This window comes from Pseudophryne corroboree, chromosome 1, assembly GCF_028390025.1.
Source record: "Pseudophryne corroboree isolate aPseCor3 chromosome 1, aPseCor3.hap2, whole genome shotgun sequence".
Classification (NCBI taxonomy): domain Eukaryota; kingdom Metazoa; phylum Chordata; class Amphibia; order Anura; family Myobatrachidae; genus Pseudophryne; species Pseudophryne corroboree.
Window position 1 is genome coordinate 766,703,379 of NC_086444.1, and position 20,301 is coordinate 766,723,679.

At 47.0% G+C, this 20,301-nt stretch overlaps 1 protein-coding gene across 2 annotated transcripts in view; it reads right to left on the reverse strand.

The window, feature by feature from the left end:
- Positions 1-20,301, reverse strand: part of HPGDS (hematopoietic prostaglandin D synthase) — a 118,035-nt gene that overhangs the window by 97,250 nt on the left and 484 nt on the right. The window contains exon 1 of one of the 2 annotated variants that reach the window (XM_063917390.1): positions 11,530-11,632. The exons of the other annotated variant lie outside the window; for it this stretch is intronic. The gene's annotated coding sequence lies outside the window, so the exon portion shown is untranslated. Of the gene's footprint in view, positions 1-11,529; positions 11,633-20,301 lie in introns of those variants that run through there. 2 annotated transcript variants of the gene reach the window in all.

A 20,301-nucleotide genomic window follows, 5' to 3' on the forward strand; every position in this document is an offset into this window, starting at 1 on the left:
GAGATGACTGGTGTGGGTGAGCCGACAGGTCCCGTGCAACTCTGTTATTGTTGGGAGTCTTTAATTGAAAAAGTCTCATTAAAAAACGCTCTGCGCTAAAGAGTTACGCCACGGCATGACTAGAAGGGCTGTTTAATGTGCTAGGAGGCTAGATGTAGGTGAACACATCTGTATTTTGAATATTGACAGATTGTATGCAAAGTCTGAGAATAAACGCTTTTGTAACATTATGGACTCGATATTAAAAGCTGCCAAGTAACGTTAAAACTCTGTTGATTATCAGAGGTTAACTGCAATAATTTCAGAAGATAAACAATGTATCAAAGTACAGTATGATTTCTATCCTATGCCAGTTGGATAAAGAACTGAGGTACATTATTAACTACAACATAACCAAGTTCCTAAGACAATGCTTAAGTGCAGTAAGTAATGATAGCAAAGAGAAAACTGTTGCCAAATGATCTTATAGGTTTCATAAGGAGTTACAGTACATACCTGCATCCTCTCTTGAACTTTGGGGACAGCCCATGGTCTCCAGGGAGTAGGTCACCCTCCCTACTTTCTAATGAAGTGTGCAGTACAGGCAGCGCAATTGCATGATTCTCAGAGAATCACATTATCTTGGTCCTACCACCTTGTCATTATTCCACAATGTGCTGCATTGTGCTACAGGGGGCGGGGCCTATTGAGAATTCACCCAACTGGAGAGTTTGGCAAGCAGTTGTAAGTAGTTGTTAGACACCAGCAATCCTAAATCAAATGATGGACCAATTATTGTACAGAGGGGGGGGCGGGGCGGATGGCACACATGGTCAGTCTGATCCTGCAAATGCCGAGACGGGAGCGGCTATGGCTCTGCATTCTGCATACAGCACAGAGCAGCTCCCAAGTCTGGCATAGGGATGGCCATCGGCCATCAATGATTCATACTCATTGATGGTTTATGGCCCATGTACAATGCTTCCTTCTATCGATGGCACAGCATAACCAATTTTGTTTTTACAAAGTGCCAGGACATGGAGCATGGCTCCACCCCCGACTCCTGTGACACCCTGCCCCCAGGTTCTGATTGATCCACGGGCCAGTCAAAGAACAGGGATGACCATTGGTTGGTGAAACCATTGATGGTCATTGATGGTCAGCCATTGCATAGTTGGCAACCACTGATGCTATATCACAATAGATGGTAACCACACCGATGGCCATTCCCAGTCTGGCACTGCCCACGGTTCTCACTAATCTCCTGGTTGCTCCTCCCCATGGCTCTGATGCAGCTGAATCCATCCTTCTAACCACTGCTCGGCTGGTGTGCTCCTCTGCTCCCTCCTTCATTCTACTTACTCAGGTAAAGCTTTCAAACCCAGCCTCATCTGCTAGTTATACATCCCCTGCCACCTGGTTGCGTGTTGGCGGGCACAAGTAAGGCGCCACCCGGGGAAGGGTGGTGCACTGTGTAGCATCCAGGGGGAGGGAGAAGGCGGCAAGGGACCATTTTATTGAAGGGGTTCCCCACAACATAGTTGTCTGTAAGTCCATTCAGAGTTTTCAGGTGCTGGGACAGTGATCTGTCCAGCACTACCTATGCAAAAGTGAACACATAGTTATGTATACAGTTTCACTGCTACTTCTCTTAACACAACAAACAGCACAAACAATCTGGCACTTTATAAGAAAATGATATAATAATCTAAACTATAAGTAGCCCACCCGTACAGTATATTTAAAAGTAACAACAACGTGTTGGAACATGGTTAAGCATGTCATAATCAGGGACGGCCCACCGCTTATGTGAGGTACGCGGCTGCGTAGTGTGCTGGATGGGTTAGGGCACTGCAGCCATGCAGAGGGACTCGGAGCTGTCAGAAGATATGGAAGCTCTGGTCTCAGGTGAGTGCCCACTGTGTACATCTGCAGCAGCACTGGGAAGCACAGATCACGCTTACTGTGTCCCACACAGAGAGAGGTACAGGCCATAGTTAACGTCAACAAGGGACTGGGGTCCCTGTCACTCACTATCTGTCATCCCTGCCTCCCCAGTTCCCTACTATCTCCCTGTACTCTTGGGGGTACAATTGTGTGGCCAAACCACTTTCTTGTGAGAACACACCCTTTTTCCGGCTTTGGTACGCGTTGTCCATTTAGGAGGTTTATCCCATAAAGTGGAGCCAAAGGGGGTAATTCCAAGTTGATCGCAGCAGGAAATCAACTTGGAATTACCCCCAAAATGTAGTATTTGCTTACCAAAAAAAAAAAAAAAAAGGAAAATAACCTCGGGCTGGCCATGGTCAAAATGGATTATACAAAATATCCTTCCATATCTTTTGCATGTACAATTAGAAAGTAGGCAATGTGTATGCAAAGAACACCACTGTGTTTTCTTATTGTATTTGTTCTGACAAAGATCTTGCATTATATGTAAAGTTTCAACATACCATTCATTCTCTTTATAAGTTTAACACAGGCAAGTAAAATGAATAATAACCAAAATGAATGCATAATATTAACAATGTCACAATCGAGGCAATAAAAAAATATTTTTATTGTCTCATCGCACAACTAAACAGCAAAAACATTGCATTCATAAAGGAAACAGTTTAGCAGGTAAGCATCATAGCCAGATTAAGTGGGGGGGCGCAGGAGATACTGTACCCCGGGCCCCCCTCTGTAAGGGGGCCTCCCTGCTGGAACACACTGACATTAGCTCTCCCTCTTATACAGCAGAACCATGTAGCCAGAATGCGAGCAGGACAATGGCCCTCATTCCGAGTTGATCGCTCGCTAGCTACATTTAGCAGCCGTGCAAACGCATAGTCGCAGCCCACGGGGAAGTGTATTTTCGCTTTGCAGAAGTGCGAACGCTTGTGCAGCAGAGCGCCAGTTTGTGCAAAACAAGACGAGTCCTGTAGTTACTCTTCGTGTGCGTTGATTTTAACGACGGAGGGAAGGCTTTTGACGTCACACACCCGCCCAGCGAACGCCCAGCCACGCCTGCGTTTTTCTAAGCACCCCCTAAAAACGGTCAGTTGACACCCAGAAACGCCCACTTCATGTCAATCTTCCTGCTTTCGGCCGTGCGAATGGAATGTTCGTTAGACTCTGCAAAACCACGATGTTCATTGTACCCGTACGACGCGCCTGCGCATTGCGGTGCATACACATGCGCAGAAATGCAGATTTTTAGCCTGATCGCTGTGCTGCGAACAGCGGCAGCTAGCGATCAACTTTGAATGAACCCCAATATGCAGTGCAGGAGAGACACAGGAGTATCAGGTTTCTTGAACTACCAATGGAGATAGGAGGGGGTAGAGAGCTGTAAGTGACACAGGGATCACAGCTTCTCCTCCTCCCCTCCTGGGTGTCTGGATCCTGTGTAACCTGTTATTTAATGAGAGCATTTGGGTCTAGAGCGAGACGCACACAGAGAGTCCTCCTGAACCCTGTCCCAGCGTGTAAGTAGTACAGTGGCTGCTGCTATTCTTGCATGTGACAAGATAAATTATACATTTTTTTTACCGCTGTGTTTTTAAGGTTGTTTAAGTTGTCTTTGTTGGACTACAAGAAAACTTTATAAAATAATGGTCTTTCAATCAGGTGGAGCTATAAACAGTACCCAGGCATTATTAAACTATTAGTTTAAATCTAATATACACCATTGGTTTAAATTTAATATACACAATCCATACCTCCCAACATGACCAATTCCAGGAGGAACAAAATGCTCTCTGTCTGGCTTCCCTCTTATTTTATGATTGCAATCTCCTGTGTTGAACCACCTTTCTTATCAATTAAGTAGTTCAACACAGGAGATGCCAATCATATACACTGCTCAAAAAAATAAAGGGAACACTAAAATAACACATCCTAGATCTGAATGAATTAAATATCTTATTAAATACTTTGTTCTTTACATAGTTGAATGTGCGGACAACAAAATCACACAAAAATGATCAATGAAAATCAAATTTATTAACCCATGGAGGTCTGGATTTGGAGTCACACTCAAAATTAAAGTGGAAAAACACACTACAGGCTGATCCAACTTTGATGTAATGTCCTTAAAACAAGTCAAAATGAGGCTCAGTAGTGTGTGTGGCCTCCACGTGCCTGTATGACCTCCCTACAATGCCTGGGCATGCTCCCGATGAGGTGGCAGATGGTCTCCTGAGGGATCGCCTCCCAGACCTGGACTAAAGCATCCGCCAAATCCTGGACAGTCTATGGTGCAACGTGGCATTGGTGGATGGAGTGAGACATGATGTCCCAGATGTGCTCAATTGGATTCAGGTCTGGGGAACGGGCGGGCCAGTCCATAGCATCAATGCCTTCGTCTTGCAAGAACTGCTGACACACTCCAGCCACATGAGGTTTAGCATTGTCTTGCATTAGGAGGAACCCAGGGCCAACCGCACCAGCATATGGTCTCACAAGGGGTCTGAGGATCTCATCTTGGTACCTAATGGCAGTCAGGCTACCTATGGCGAGCACATGGAGGGCTGTGCGGCCCCCCAAAGAAATGCCACCCCACACCATTACTGACCCACTGCCAAACCGGTCATGCTGGAGGATGTTGCAGGCAGCAGAACGTTCGCCTTGGCGTCTCCAGACTCTGTCACGTCTGTCACATGTGCTCAGTGAGAACCTGCTTTCATCTGTGAAGAGCACAGGGTGCCAGTGGCGAATTTGCCAATCTTGGTGTTCTCTGGCAAATGCCAAACGTCCTGCACGGTGTTGGACTGTAAGCACAACCCCCACCTGTGGACGTCAGGCCCTCATACCACCCTCATGGAGTCTGTTTCTGATCGTTTGAGTAGACACATGCACATTTGTGGCTTGCTGGAGGTAATTTTGGAGGGTTCTGGCAGTGCTCCTCCTTGCACAAAGGCGGAGGTAGCGGTCCTGCTGCTGGGTTGTTACCCTCCTACGGCCTCCTCCACGTCTCCTGATGTACTGGCCTGTCTCCTGGTAGCGCCTCCATGCTCTGGACACTACGCTGACAGACACAGCAAACCTTCTTGCCACAGCTCGCATTGATGTGCCATCCTGGATGAGCTGCACTACCTGAACCACTTGTGTGGGTTGTAGGGAGGTCATACAGGCACGTGGAGGCCACCCACACTACTGAGCCTCATTTTGACTTGTTTTAAGGACATTACATCAAAGTTGGATCAGCCTGTAGTGTGATTTTCCACTTTAATTTTGAGTGTGACTCCAAATACAGACCTCCATTGGTTAATAAATTTGATTTCCATTGATAATTTTTGTGTGATTTTGTTGTCTGCACATTCATCTATGTAAAGAACAAAGTATTTAATAAGAATATTTCATTCATTCAGATCTAGGATGTGTTATTTTAGTGTTCCCTTTATTTTTTTGAGCAGTGTATTATGAAGGAAGTCCAGGTAGAGAGCATTTTGTCCCTCCTGGAATGGGACATGTTGGGAGGTATGCACAATCTTATATACACCACCCACCTTCCACCAGGGCCCCCCTGTTTGACGTGCCCCAGGCACCCACTAGGCTTAATCCGGCCCTGGTAAGCATCACTCATCTACTCCTGCGTTACTGTCCAGAGAGGCAAGCATTAACCTACTGCTTTGTTGGGCCAGTCTCCGTAGCTGTGTTTGACCTTTCACTTCCACATTTGAAAATATAGAACCGGTTCAAACATGGTCATGGTAAATAGTCTTTGCAGTAAAATTTTGTAATTCATGTTCAAGGTTCATCCAAAATGCACAAACATTCTTTTTTTTTTTTTCTTTTGCGCCCAGCTCAGATAACGAACGCACTGCCTGGTGTAGTAGCAAACGATGCGACCATGCCAGGCAAGTGCTTAATGCAGTATAAAATTAACTTTATCTAAAAATGAACATTTTTTTAATGTATTTGTTCTGCTAACGCCATCCTGAGATAACGTTATACTCTAGGCAATCTCTCGGATGGGTAAAACGGAACATATTGCCCATTTATGAGCGCCTCGGGAGAAACAGTCAGAAAGTAAAGTACCTTCAATGTAAGTGAATATTATGTACATGATATGGATGAATGCAAGACAGTACTGTTCTACACATGAATGATTTAAATAAAATTTCTGGATCTGTCACAAGAAGAGACTCAGAAGGAACAACATGCATTCCCTTCTACTTCATGTTTTAAATCCAGCAAGACCAATCCTGTGTGGGCCACAGTAGCTGTATAATGCAAATGAAACCATAAAACCGAATACAAGTTTAATTCTTAAAACTGTAAAGGTCTCTAAAGGAAACCACATCTACAACTCAATCACATGTTCTAAAAGGGTGTACTATGACTGCCCGTCGCTCGAGATCCCGGCGCCCAGCATATCGGGAAGAGACCTCATTGGATAACAAAGGATTAATTTTTTAGGATCACATGAAGGGTCTACAAAGGGTCAGTGTTGAAGAAGACCTAGAGATTTGCAGAGCACAAACTAGATTTACAATGCACATGCTCCCACACTGATTAGCTGTTTCCAATCACGGAGCATGATGTCACACCAGGTTCCACTCGGATATACCCAGCACCACATGGAAAATGACAGCAAGAGACCAATGTGTGGAGTTTGCACAGGCAAAAGAAGTTTTCCTTGGCAATAGGACTCATTTTTTATTTGTCAAATAGAGGACACATAAAAGCCTTAACAAGTTTAATTTTTTACATTTTTTTCTTACAATAGGGCTTTCTGTTACATTGCCTGTGTGTGATCCAACAAGCTGGCTCACTCATGCAGACTGGCCTGGAGAAGCAGCAAGTTAACTCTTACAGCTCTCTGCAAATACTGCTAGGTTAGAGGTGTTTCACTCCACTGCAATTGTGTTTTATTCTATAAATACTGTCTATTGCATATGCGCAAAGAATAGACCATACAGTATGTGAACAAGGTCCATTGTTGATAGTGAAGTACGGTAAGTAAAGTTGCTGTGTAGTGAACTGGGAGCAGGAGCTTAAAGAGTTGACCTGTACTGGTATTCATTTTCACTGGGATCAGCTGACACAAATGCTTTGTCCTCTCCATACAGAGGCTGGAGATCAAGCAGTGAAAACAGTGGAGAAGTTACCCATAGCAACCATTTTCTAACATCATTTTACAGAATTGATTTGATTAATGCTATATAATAGAAACATAGAATTTAATGGCAGATTAGAACCACTTGGCCCATCTAGACTGCCCTAGAGAAAAGCGTCAAGCACGGGGAGCATATAAACTCCACACAGTTAAGGCCATGATGGGAATTGAACCCATGACCTCGGGGTGGTATTCATGTGACCGCCAGTCAGCTGACTGGCAGTCACATGACCTCCTCCACCAGCCCGACGGGTCACTGTCCCGATGGTCGGCATGCCGACCAACAGGGACTATTTCCACTCGTGGGTGTCCACGACACCCATAGAGTGGGAATAGAACCCGTGGCGACCGCAGGTCGCCACCGAGCCAGCAGCGTGGCAAGCGCAGCGAGCCCGCAAGGGGCTTGCTGCACTCGTCCCTCCCCGCCGGGATCCCGGCGTCTGTATGCTGCCGGGATCCCAGCGTCGGTAAGCTGACCGGCGGTCAGGAGACCGCCGGTCAGCCGTACTACACCCCTAGCCATGCCCTAAATATTGAACCCGATAGTCTGCAATGGGAAACTTCTCCACTCTTTTCACTTCTTGGTACTGTCCATCTCTAAACAATCTTAAATTCTACAACTGTTGACCTAACTGCCAACATAGTAGGGGCCTGGGGGGAAGATGTATTAAAAAAAAAATCCACAAATAAGCATTTAACTATCATAGTCTGTGCTTGAAATTTGATAGCTAGAAACAGAATTGTTGTGATTTGCAACTTTTGCAAGTTATCTCTCTCCAAGGTTTGAAACATCTTCCCCTGATAAGACGTTGGAAGTAAAGGCCCATACACACTGGGCGATTTTGAGCTGAAAGCGTCTCACTTTTGGTGTTTTGAGCTGCTTACAACTCAACGCCGCCCAGTGTGTATGCCCAAACGATGAGCGCTGATGCGCACTCCCGCTTCATCGCTGGCGGCCACGGTACATCTGCTGGTATTACCAGTAGATGAACGGCAGGGTGAATGGAAAGCCTTCACTCCTGCTGACACCGCTGGGCAGCGGGGAAAAGCGCTCAGTGTGTATGCATCGCTGTGCAAACACGCTGGGCAAAAACGCCCAGTGTGTATGGACATTTAGTCTGGAGTCATAGGCGGATCCAGGGGGGCACTCGGGCCCGTGCCCCCCCTGTTGTTTCTGACTTCTTTTTTTCAAAAGGAGAACAGCAGCAGCACTACTGCTATTTTCATCAGTTAGATTTGATAAAAGAGCCGGCAGGCACTAGGACCCGCCGCGGCTCTAACAGCAAGTCCGTGTGGTAACAAATGGGGAGGCTGGAGCTGCAACCTACCTCCCCCACTGCCAGCAGTCCAGCCCATGCCAGCATCGAGTAAGACTGTTACTTATGACGGCGCAGAAGGCTTCATTAGCCCTCACTACACAATTTCCCAGCGCTTCCTCCTCCACTTCCTTTACCACCATGCTAGGTGCAGTCACACTTAGTCTCAGCTTTGAGAAGGCGGCCCGTGTGATTGTGACAGGACTGTCCTGCAGATGTCTTATGTTGCTTGTTGGAGATCCAGCTGGCTGCTTCTACTAATCAAAGATGGGCAGTTCATGTCCTGCAGTCTGAGTCTCAGAGCAGTGCCCAAAATAAGGTATGCTGCACCTGCCACCACCAACTAAAACCTTAATAATTATATTGTGCCGGGGTGCTTTCCAGGCTCCCATAACTAATGGAACAGGTGACCAACATTTCAAGGCCCAATCAGCCTTTTCATCAGGGTGAAACATTGGCAATAAACCAGCGGGGATGCGCTCCTACGGCCAATCATTACCTGATGGCATATTCTGTGAGGCCACGCCACCTGTGATACCACTCCTCTTATCTGGGAGCACACGTGCCTTAGGTGCATGTAAATATAACTATTACCGTTCCCCTATCATGGTGCTTCCCCCCCCCTTTAATTTTCTTCTGGATCCGCTCCTGTCTGGAGTACACTACTTAAAAGTAGCGTGCATGGAGGAAACGCTCAGATCCGCCACTTGTATATGAAGACACAGACATTAGATGCACATTGGCTTATAACTGACCTTCTGTAACCTTGTGCCAGCGCAGCATGGCTGTTGGAAGTAAGATGCCAGATCAATATTTACTGCTCTTCAGGATCACAGTCACTAGCTGTGAAATGCTCCTGAACTGATCGCAACACACCAGTGGTGGCTCCAGAGGTGGGGCTGCAGCGCAGTCCAAAGTTCAAATAGGGGAGCTACACCAACATTTCAAACTGACTCACTGGCAGTTGGTGTGTCTCCCCTATTTGAATTTTGGACTGTGCTGCAGCCCCACCTCTGAAGTCACCACTGGTCGCCACTCCCACAAATGCTCCTTGACGGTCACTCACTTTGTGAAGAAATCCTCACTGCGACCTCCATCACAAGACCCCCCCCCTACATTCACCTGCACCGAGTGTGTAGACCCTGCCTAGTCACCTGCACCGTGTGTGTTGCCCCCGCCTACAGTCACCAGCTCCCCCCACTTCACGCTGTTTCACTCTCTTCCCTCACACTTCACAGTCTGACTCCACTCCCTCTCCCCTTTACCCCCTTTCCTCTCTCTCTTTCAGGTCCTCTAGGGTTCTCGTGACATAGTGTGCAGTGCAACTTATACACATTCGTAGTAACAAAACATTTGCTCCATTCAGTGTACACTGCTAAAATTGCGTCCACCTCTGAATCAGGCCCAAAATGCAGATTACACAGTGTAAAGTGAATAATTAATAACCTGTCCTTTGTATTTAGAAAGTACTTGAAGCCAGGTGCCTGGCTGACATTGCATTTGTGTTTCTTCAGTACAAATGACAATGCAACTGTCCAATGAAAGTGCATTGCATCTGTTGGGTCAGAGTACTGTAGACATCCCCTCCTGCAGAAAGCGCATGAATGGAGAACTAGATGACAAAAATGCATAGCATAACGTAATGCACCAAACATGGATTCAGTATGATTTACCGGTATGCCGGCAGCAGGGCGAGCGCAAGGAGTCCCCTTAGGGGCTCGCTGCCCTTGCCATGCTGAGGGTTTGGTGGCTTGCTGGGCTCGCCACAGGATCCTGGACACCCACGAGTGGGATCAGTCGGGTAGCAGTTGATTTACCGAAGGACACAATAACGACGGTCATAATCCCGACAGCCACTGACCGGCAGTCAAAATACCGACACGGTAAAAATACTGTCATTCATTATACAGACATGTTCAAAATGCCAACATAGTAAAAATACAGCCATTTGAAATATCGACATGTCAAAACGCAGACATGCGTTTCTAAGGAATTTTTGCACCAAAACAGACTTGTTCATAATTTACCATCCCAGTGGACCTGGAGGGGGAATATAATTGTGTGCCGAGTGCAGCGAGGCACCGTGCCCGAAGCAATGGGAGAGCAGGGAGCCATGCAAGGGGATGCGATACACTTACACGGTTTCCTTGTCGACAATGACACAACCCCCCCCCCCAGAAAAACTCATGTCGGTATTTTGAGATGTTGGTATTCTGACTATGTCGGCATTTTGAACAGGTTGGCATAATGAATGTCAGTATTTTGAGTTGACTGTGTCGATATTCTGACTGTCGGTCAATGGCTGTCGGGATTATGACCGTCGCTATTGTGTCCGTCTGTAAATCATACTGAACCCAATTAGTCCTGTAGTACCGGTATTCCGGCTGTCGGCATTGCTGGCTGTCAGGATTCCAGCATCGGTAGCCTGACTGCCGGGATCCCGACAGCCAGCAATTTAAATGGATCCCCCAAACATATGTAATTTCAAACCCATGGGTTTTAGTTTTCCATAAATGGTTACTTACCTTTCCTGCTGCGGCTGTGGACTTATCAGGCCAGTGTCCAGCTTAGACACCTTTCAGTTAGAAATAAATATATGCTAGCTACATAGCAACTCATATATGCAATTTGACTCCTTTTTATGCTGTATTTTGCTTTTGTTCACTCTAACCTTCAGTCTCTTGTCTCATAATACATGAAATGTAATGCTGTTGTGAGATGGGAGTCATTGAATGTTATGTTTCACCAACAAGAAAAACACTATAATTATATACTACAGTATAGGTACTGTAGGAGAAAATGTGTTTCCCATTCCACAAGAGTAGATCAGCTATGGAGATGGTGGCTAGAAAATTGATATGTTCAATCTTTAGTGTCTGTAGACCCAAATAAATCCTAGTTTGCAACTGTATGTACAAATAATCTACAAAGCATATCAAAATTATATTTTATAATATACTCAGTAAGAAATAGTTTTAGATATAAACTCTCTTTCATATAGAGGTACATTTGAGACCACAATCATCCTGCAGTGTGCATCTGCCTGGGTGCCACTGGGTATCCTGTTCCCTTTCCTCTCTTCATATTGTGATATTCATAAAGCTATTCATAAAGCTCTGTTCTCATTACCTTATTTTCCAAAATCATTGATGGTCTTTAGCCGATGTCCAATAATTTTTATCATCAATGGTGGAGCTTCCAATATTCTCCCATCATCAATGGTAGCCAGGGCCTGATAGTCCCCCCTCTCCTCTTTCCACAGTGCTGCACTGTGTGTAAGCCGGGGGGCAGTGTAGGGCTGCTGGCTGACCGCTGAGCCGGTCATGTCAGCTACAGAGTGAGGTAGGACATCAGCATACTGGCATACTGTATGTGAGTGACACACACAGTGTGCTGGGATGTAAATAGCCCGCCTCGCTCTATAGCCGACTTGACAGGCTTAGCTGCTAGCCAGCAGCCCTACACTGAACCCGGCTTTTAAGCTGGGTATACATTTATCCAATCCTCTGAAGATCAGATTCCCAACCTGTTTACCAGACATCGGACAAGTGTGTACCCTCCACCGACCGACCCGCACACACCTGATCCTGGTTGCCTGTAGGGTCTCCTGATTTTTAAACCTGCTTAAAAACTAGGAGGTCCGACCGCCGACCAGGCGACCAATACTGTCGTGTGTAGGCTGCGGAGACCGAAGTAGGCAACCAATTTCCGGTCCCAGCAGGCCAGTACACTCAGCATGGCGGCAGTGCGAGATCCGGTGGGATTGCGGCACCGTCTGCTGCTGCGGGACTCGGCAGAGGGTATGGCGGTGGAGAGCAAGACGGCGGGACAGAACAATATACTGTACCATGATGCAGAGTTTGGCACTGGGTGGCATGCTTAAAATGGCAGGGGTGGCTTCCAGAAGCAGCGCCATTTTTTTAAATTCTAGATGGCCACACGAGTCAATAATGGCTCGCCGCATCATCTCCCCGCACCCCCACTTCCCTGTAAGGGCTAATATTAGCCAACACGAGGCAGTGGGTGTCCTACAGCGGATGAGGAGCAATGAGAGCTCATGAAGATTAAAGACACCGAAGAAGTCCTGGATGGGCGGTGGTCATGCAATAGATCTTAAAGGCCGCTGCCCTTCAGGTGAAGATGCTGGGGAAGTCCTGAGGGATGCGACAGCCATGCAAAAGAGCTTAAAGGCTGCCGACCGCCAGGTGAAGGTGCCGACTAATAAAATATTTCCATCACCTGTGTTGAACTAGTTAAATGATAAGAAAGCTGTTTCTTCACAGGTGATGGCAATAATAAGATTTTACTCACCAGTAAATCTATTTCTCGTAGTCCGTAGTGGATGCTGGGGACTCCGTAAGGACCATGGGGAATAGACGGGCTCCGCAGGAGACTGGGCACTCTAAGAAAGATTTAGTACTACTGGTGTGCACTGGCTCCTCCCTCTATGCCCCTCCTCCAGACCTCAGTTAAGGAAACTGTGCCCGGAAGAGCTGACATTACAAGGAAAGGATTTTGGAATCCAGCGTAAGACTCATGCCAGCCACACCAATCACACCGTATAACTTGTGATAAACTTGCCCAGTCAACAGTATGAACAACAACAGAGCATCAAACAATGGATGCCAACATAACATAACCCTTTATTAAGCAATAACTATATACACGTATTGCAGAAAGTCCGCACTTGGGACGGGCGCCCAGCATCCACTACGGACTACGAGAAATAGATTTACCGGTGAGTAAAATCTTATTTTCTCTAACGTCCTAGTGGATGCTGGGACTCCGTAAGGACCATGGGGATTATACCAAAGCTCCCAAACGGGCGGTAGAGTGCGGATGACTCTGCAGCACCGAATGGGCAAACACAAGGTCCTCCTCAGCCAGGGTATCAAATTTGTAGAACTTAGCAAATGTGTTTGAACCCGACCAAGTAGCTGCTCGGCAAAGCTGTAAAGCAGAGACCCCTCGGGCAGCCGCCCAAGAAGAGCCCACCTTCCTTGTGGAATGGGCTTTCACTGATTTTGGATGCGGCAATCCAGCCGCAGAATGAGCCTGCTGAATCGTGTTACAGATCCAGCGAGCAATGGTTTGCTTTGAAGCAGGAGCACCCAGCTTGTTGGATGCATACAGGATAAACAGCGAGTCAGTCTTCCTGACTCCAGCCGTCCTGGCTACATAGATCTTCAAAACCCTGACTACATCAAGCAACTTGGAATCCTCCAAGTCACGAGTAGCCGCAGGCACCACAATAGGTTGGTTCAAATGAAAAGATGACACCACCTTCGGCAGAAATTGCGGACGAGTCCGTAATTCTGCCCTGTCCATATGGAAAACCAGATAGTGGCTTTTACATGACAAAGCCGCCAATTCTGACACACGCCTAGCCGAAGCTAAGGCCAATAGCATGACCACCTTCCACGTGAGATACTTTAGCTCCACGGTCTTAAGTGGCTCAAACCAGTGGGATTTCAGGAAACCCAACTCCACGTTGAGATCCCAAGGTGCCACTGGTGGCACAAAAGGGGGCTGAATATGCAGCACTCCCTTAACAAATGTCTGAACTTCAGGAAGAGAATCCAGTTCCTTTTGAAAGAAAATGGATAGGGCCGAAATCTGGACCTTTATGGACCCCAACTTCAAGCCCATAGTCACTCCAGACTGTAGGAAGTGCAGGAACCGGCCCAGCTGGAATTCCTCTGTAGGGGCCTTCCTGGCCTCACACCAGGCAACATATTTTCGCCATATACGGTGATAGTGTTTTGCGGTCACGTCCTTCCTAGCCTTTATCAGCGTAGGAATAACTTCATCCGGAATGCCTTTTTCCGCTAGGATCCTGCGTTCAACCGCCATGCCGTCAAACGCAGCCGCGGTAAGTCTTGGAACAGACAGGGCCCCTGTTGCAACAGGTCCTGTCTGAGAGGCAGAGGCCATAGGTTCTCTGTGAGCATTTCTTGCAGTTCCGGGTACCAAGTCCTTCTTGGCCAATCCGGAACAATGAGTATTGTTCTCACTCCTCTTTTTCTTACGATTCTCAGCACCTTGGGTATGAGAGGAAGAGGAGGAAACACATAGACCGACTGGAACACCCACGGTGTTACTAGTGCGTCCACAGCTATCGCCTGAGGGTCTCTTGGCCTGGCGCAATACCTTTGTAGCTTTTTGTTGAGACGGGATGCCATCATGTCCACCTGTGGCAGTTCCCATCGATTTGTAATCTGAGTGAAGACTTCGTGATGAAGTCCCCACTCTCCCGGGTGGAGGTCGTGCCTGCTGAGGAAGTCTGCTTCCCAGTTGTCCACTCCCGGAATGAACACTGCTGACAGTACTTGCACGTGATTCTCCGCCCAACGAAGAATCTTGGTGGCTTCCGTCATCGCCACTCTGCTTCTTGTGCCGCCCTGGCGGTTTACATGAGCCACTGCGGTGATGTTGTCTGACTGAATCAGCACCGGTTGGTTGCGAAGCAGAGGCTCCGCTTGACTCAGGGCGTTGTATATGGCCCTTAGTTCCAGGATATTTATGTGCAGACAAGCCTCCTGACTTGACCACAACCCTTGGAAGTTTCTTCCCTGAGTGACTGCCCCCCATCCTCGGAGGCTCGCATCCGTGGTCACCAGGACCCAGTCCTGTATGCCGAACCTGCGGCCCTCGAGAAGGTGAGCACTCTGCAGCCACCACAGAAGAGACACCCTGGCCCTCGGGGACAGGGTGATCAGCCGATGCATCTGAAGATGCGATCCGGACCACTTGTCCAACAGATCCCACTGAAAGATCCTCGCATGGAACCTGCCGAAGGGAATGGCTTTGTACGATGCCACCATCTTTCCCAGGACTCGCGTGCAGTGATGCACCGACACCTGTTTCGGTTTTAAGAGGTCTCTGACTAGAGTCACGAGCTCCTGAGCCTTCTCCGCCGGGAGAAACACCTTCTTCTGGTCTGTGTCCAGAATCATGCCCAGAAAGGGCAGACGCGTCGTAGGAATCAGCTGCGACTTTGGGATATTCAGAATCCAGCCATGCTGCTGCAACACTTCCTGAGAGTGTGCTACGCTGATCAGCAACTGCTCTCTGGACCTCGCCTTTATGAGGAGATCGTCCAAGTATGGGATAACTGTGACTCCTTGCTTTCTCAGGATCACCATCATTTCCGCCATTACCTTGGTAAATATTCTCGGTGCCGTGGAGAGCCCAAACGGCAACGTCTGGAATTGGTAATGACAGTCCTGTACCACAAATCTGAGGTACTCCTGATGAGGTGGATAAATGGGGACATGCAAGTAAGCATCCTTGATGTCCAGAGACACCATAAAATCCCCCTCTTCCAGGCTTGCAATGACCGCTCTGAGCGATTCCATTTTGAACTTGAATCTTTTCAGATAAATGTTCAGGGACTTTAAATTCAATACGGGTCTGACCGAACTGTCCGGTTTCGGTACCACAAACATTGTGGAATAGTATCCCCTTCCCTGTTGAAGGAGGGGAACCTTTAACACCACCTGCTGGAGATATAACTTGTGAATTGCCGCTAACACTACTTCCCTTTCCATGGGGGAAGCTGGCAGGGCCGATTTGAGGTAACGGTGAGGGGGCATCACTTCGAATTCCAGCTTGTATCCCTGAGACACAATCTGTATAGCCCAGGGATCCACCTGTGAGCGAACCCACTGGTGGCTGAAATTTCTGAGACGCGCCCCCACCGCTCCTGGCTCCACCTGTGGAGCCCCAGCGTCATGCGGTGGATTTAGTGGAAGCCGGGGAGGACTTCTGTTCCTGGGAACTAGCTGTATGTGCAGCTTCTTTCCTCTACCCCTGCCTCTGGCAAGAAAGGATGCACCTCTGACTTTCTTGCTTCTTTGTGATCGAAAGGACTGCATTTGGTAATACGGTGCTTTCTTAGGCTGTGAGGGAATATATGGCAAAAAATTTGACTTCCCAGCCGTAGCTGTGGAAACTAGGTCCGAGAGACCGTCGCCAAACAATTCCTCACCCTTGTAAGGTAAAACCTCCATGTGCTTTTTGGAGTCGGCATCACCTGTCCATTGCCGAGTCCACAGGACCTTTCTGGCAGAAATTGACATTGCATTTATTCTAGAGCCCCGTAGGCAAATGTCCCTCTGGGCATCACTCATATATAGGACAGCGTCTTTCACATGCCCCAGGGTCAGTAAAATGGTATCCTTGTCTAAGGTATCCAGTTCCTCAGACAGATTATCTGTCCATGCTGCTACAGCACTACACATCCAGGCCGACGCAATTGCCGGCCTCAGTAGAGTACCTGAATGTGTATAAACAGACTTCAGGATACTTTCCTGCTTCCTATCGGCAGGATCCTTTAGGGAGGCCGTATCCTGTGACGGCAGGGCCACCTTCTTAGATAAGCGTGTCAGAGCTTTATCTACCCTAGGGGAGGATTCCCAGCGCATCCTGTCCATTGGCGGGAAAGGGTACGCCATAAGTAACCTTTTGGAAATCAGCACTTTCCTATCGGGGGAATCCCACGCTTTTTCACATAACTCATTTAACTCATGTGAAGGGGGAAAAGTCACCTCTTGCTTTTTCTCCCCATACATATAAACCCTCTTGTCAGGGACAGGGTTTACCTCTGATATGTGCAATACATCCTTCATTGCTATAATCATGTAGCGGATGGCTTTAGCCATTTTAGGCGGCAATTTTGCATCATCGTCATCGACACTGGAGTCAGAATCCGTGTCGATATCTGTGTCAACAATTTTCGATAGTGGGCGCTTCTGAGACCCTGACGGCCTCTGCGCTGTAGGATCAGGCATGGGCTGAGACCCCGACTGTCCCAAGGCATCAGCTTTATCCAACCTTTTATGCAAGGAGTTTACATTATCATTTAACACCTTCCACATATCCATCCAATCAGGTGTCTGCGCCGTCGGCGGAGACACGTCATTCATCTGCACCTGCTCTGCCTCCACATAGCCCTCCTCGTCAAACATGTCGACACACGCGTACCGACACACAGGGGATGCTCTATATGAGGACAGGACCCCCACAAGGCCTTTTGGAGAGACAGAGAGAGTATGCCAGCACACACCCCAGCGCTATATGACCCAGGAATCACACAGTAACTTAGTGTTTACCCAGTAGCTGCTGTATATATGATTAATGCGCTAAATTTATGTGCCCCCCCCCCCCTCTCTTTTTACCCTCTTTCTACCGTGAGTCTGCAGGGGAGAGCCTGGGGAGCTTCCTCTCAGCGGAGCTGTGGAGAGAAAATGGCGCTGGTGAGTGCTGAGGAAGAAGGCCCCGCCCCCTCAGCGGTGGGCTTCTGTCCCGCGATTTTGTGTAAAATTAATGGCGGGGACTCATGCATATTACAGTGCCCAGCTGTATATATGCTGCTTTTTTGCCAGGAGGTAATCAATTGCTGCCCAGGGCGCCCCCCCCCCCCTGCGCCCTGCACTCTACAGTGACCGGAGTGTGTGGGTTAGTGTGGGCGCAATGGCGCACAGCTGCAGTGCTGTGCGCTACCTCATATGAAGACAGGAGTCTTCTGCCGCCGATTTTGATGTCTTCTTGCTTCAACCCGCCGGCTTCTGTCTTCTGGCTCTGCGAGGGGGGCGGCGGCGCGGCTCCGGGAATGGACGACCAAGGTTAGGTTCCTGTGTTCGATCCCTCTGGAGCTAATGGTGTCCAGTAGCCTAAGAAGCGCAACCTAGCCGCAGTTAGTAGGTTTGCTTCTCTCCCCTCAGTCCCACGTAGCAGAGAGTCTGTTGCCAGCAGAAGCTCTCTGAAAATAAAAAACCTAACTAAAATACTTTCTTATTAGCAAGCTCAGGAGAGCTCACTAAAATGCACCCAGCTCTGTCCGGGCACATATTCTAACTGAGGTCTGGAGGAGGGGCATAGAGGGAGGAGCCAGTGCACACCAGTAGTACTAAATCTTTCTTAGAGTGCCCAGTCTCCTGCGGAGCCCGTCTATTCCCCATGGTCCTTACGGAGTCCCCAGCATCCACTAGGACGTTAGAGAAAATAAATTAAGAGGGAAGTCCAGAAACAGAGCATTTTGTACCTAGTGGGGCGGGTTATGTTGGAGGGTATGTGTAGACTACTGTACAGTGTAATAGGAATTGGCATTAATTTGTGACCACACCCCTTCCCCATGAAGCCACACCCCTATGTTTTTGTTGCATGCCTACATCGCGTACTAGCTCTATTTTACATATGGGGAGGGTGGGCACCGATGCTGTTTTTCACACACCGCACTAAAATGTCTAGTTACGGCACTGGTGGTAGGGGCCCATATTTAGGGGTGTGGCTAGCCAACACAGAGGTTTGGCTAAACATTAGCGCATCAGAATTTGCTGCACTGTACAAGATACTGTTAATAATAAATAATTATAGAGTGAATGGTCTGGGCCCCTTGATAAATATAAATAGCAAATACTGCTAATGCATGCATGATAATATACCAGATTAATAACAGCAATGCACTGTAGAAAATACATCTTAGTCCTGTGTAGTATAAGGTAACATATGTATAATGCATAATTCAAGTGCCCAGTCTGAAACCGGATTCCTAGACGAGGAGGGAGGGCCCTCAGGCAGTGGGGCCCCACCAGGGGTTTCCCCTGTACCTCTGTGGGCCAGTCCAGCACTGACCTCAGGGATTTATTATCTGTTAATAGTTAATTATATAGCACACACAAACATGGGAAGGACATACAAACACCACACTTAAAGTGCCTTGGTCAGGAACTTAACTCATATCATCAGGACTGTGAGGCAATAATGTTAACCACTATACCTACTATGTTGCAATAAAGAGTAAAAACACCTAAAAAAAAAATTGTTCTTCTTTAGCGTTAATCCACCTTTCCAAAACAGCACTTGAAAACTTAGATAACAAAATTATGGTAGCTCAACAAGGCTTAAGATTTTGGGGAAAAAAGACAAGAAAATCTACAGCATTAGGTCACCTGTGCTCAAGCATGGATATCACTAAAACCCAGACTGTAGTGTGCCTTGAGGACCGAGGTTGCCTGCACTAGAGGGATACAGGGCAAAATTTACCTATGAGAACTTATAAAACAGTCTCATATTACTGTACTTGGGAAAAAATAATCACTATTTTACATTGAGCTTTTATATTCTGTCTCCAATAAACCCCATAACAACTAGACATTAACTTTCAAAGTTTAATGTCTGACTTGGCATTAGTATTAACAGATATCAGCAATTCCCAGTCAGTGCACTATGGCACATATGTGTGTCACAGCTGTAGGCTGCATGAGTTATGAGAACTTAGGTGTAACAGGAACATAATGGTTTAGGGAAAACGGAATACAGGTTGAGTATCCCATATCCAAATATTCCGAAATACGGAATATTCCGAAATACAGACTTTTTTGAGTGAGAGTGAGATAGTGAAACCTTTGTTTTTTGAAGGCTCAATGTACACAAACTTTGTTTAATACACAAAATTATTAAAAATATTGTAATAAATGACCTTCAGGCTGTGTGTATAAGGTGTATATGAAACATAAATGAATTGTGTGAATGTAGACATACTTTGTTTAATGCACAAAGTTATAAAAAATATTGGCTAAAATTACCTTCAGGCTGTGTGTATAAGGTGTATATGTAACATAAATGCATTATGTGCTTAGATTTAGGTCCCATCACCATGATATCTCATTATGGTATGCAATTATTCCAAAATACGGAAAAATCCCATATCCAAAATACCTCTGGTCCCAAGCATTTTGGATAAGGGAGACTCAACCTGTATAACATGTTGCAATATAAAACATTTTAAAATTTTTCTTCATGACTCCACTTTTATAACAAACCTTTTAGTAGACATGAGGAAAAAAAGCTGTGTTAGCAGTGTGTTAAAGGAGGTATTCATCCCTTGCAGTGTGTTAA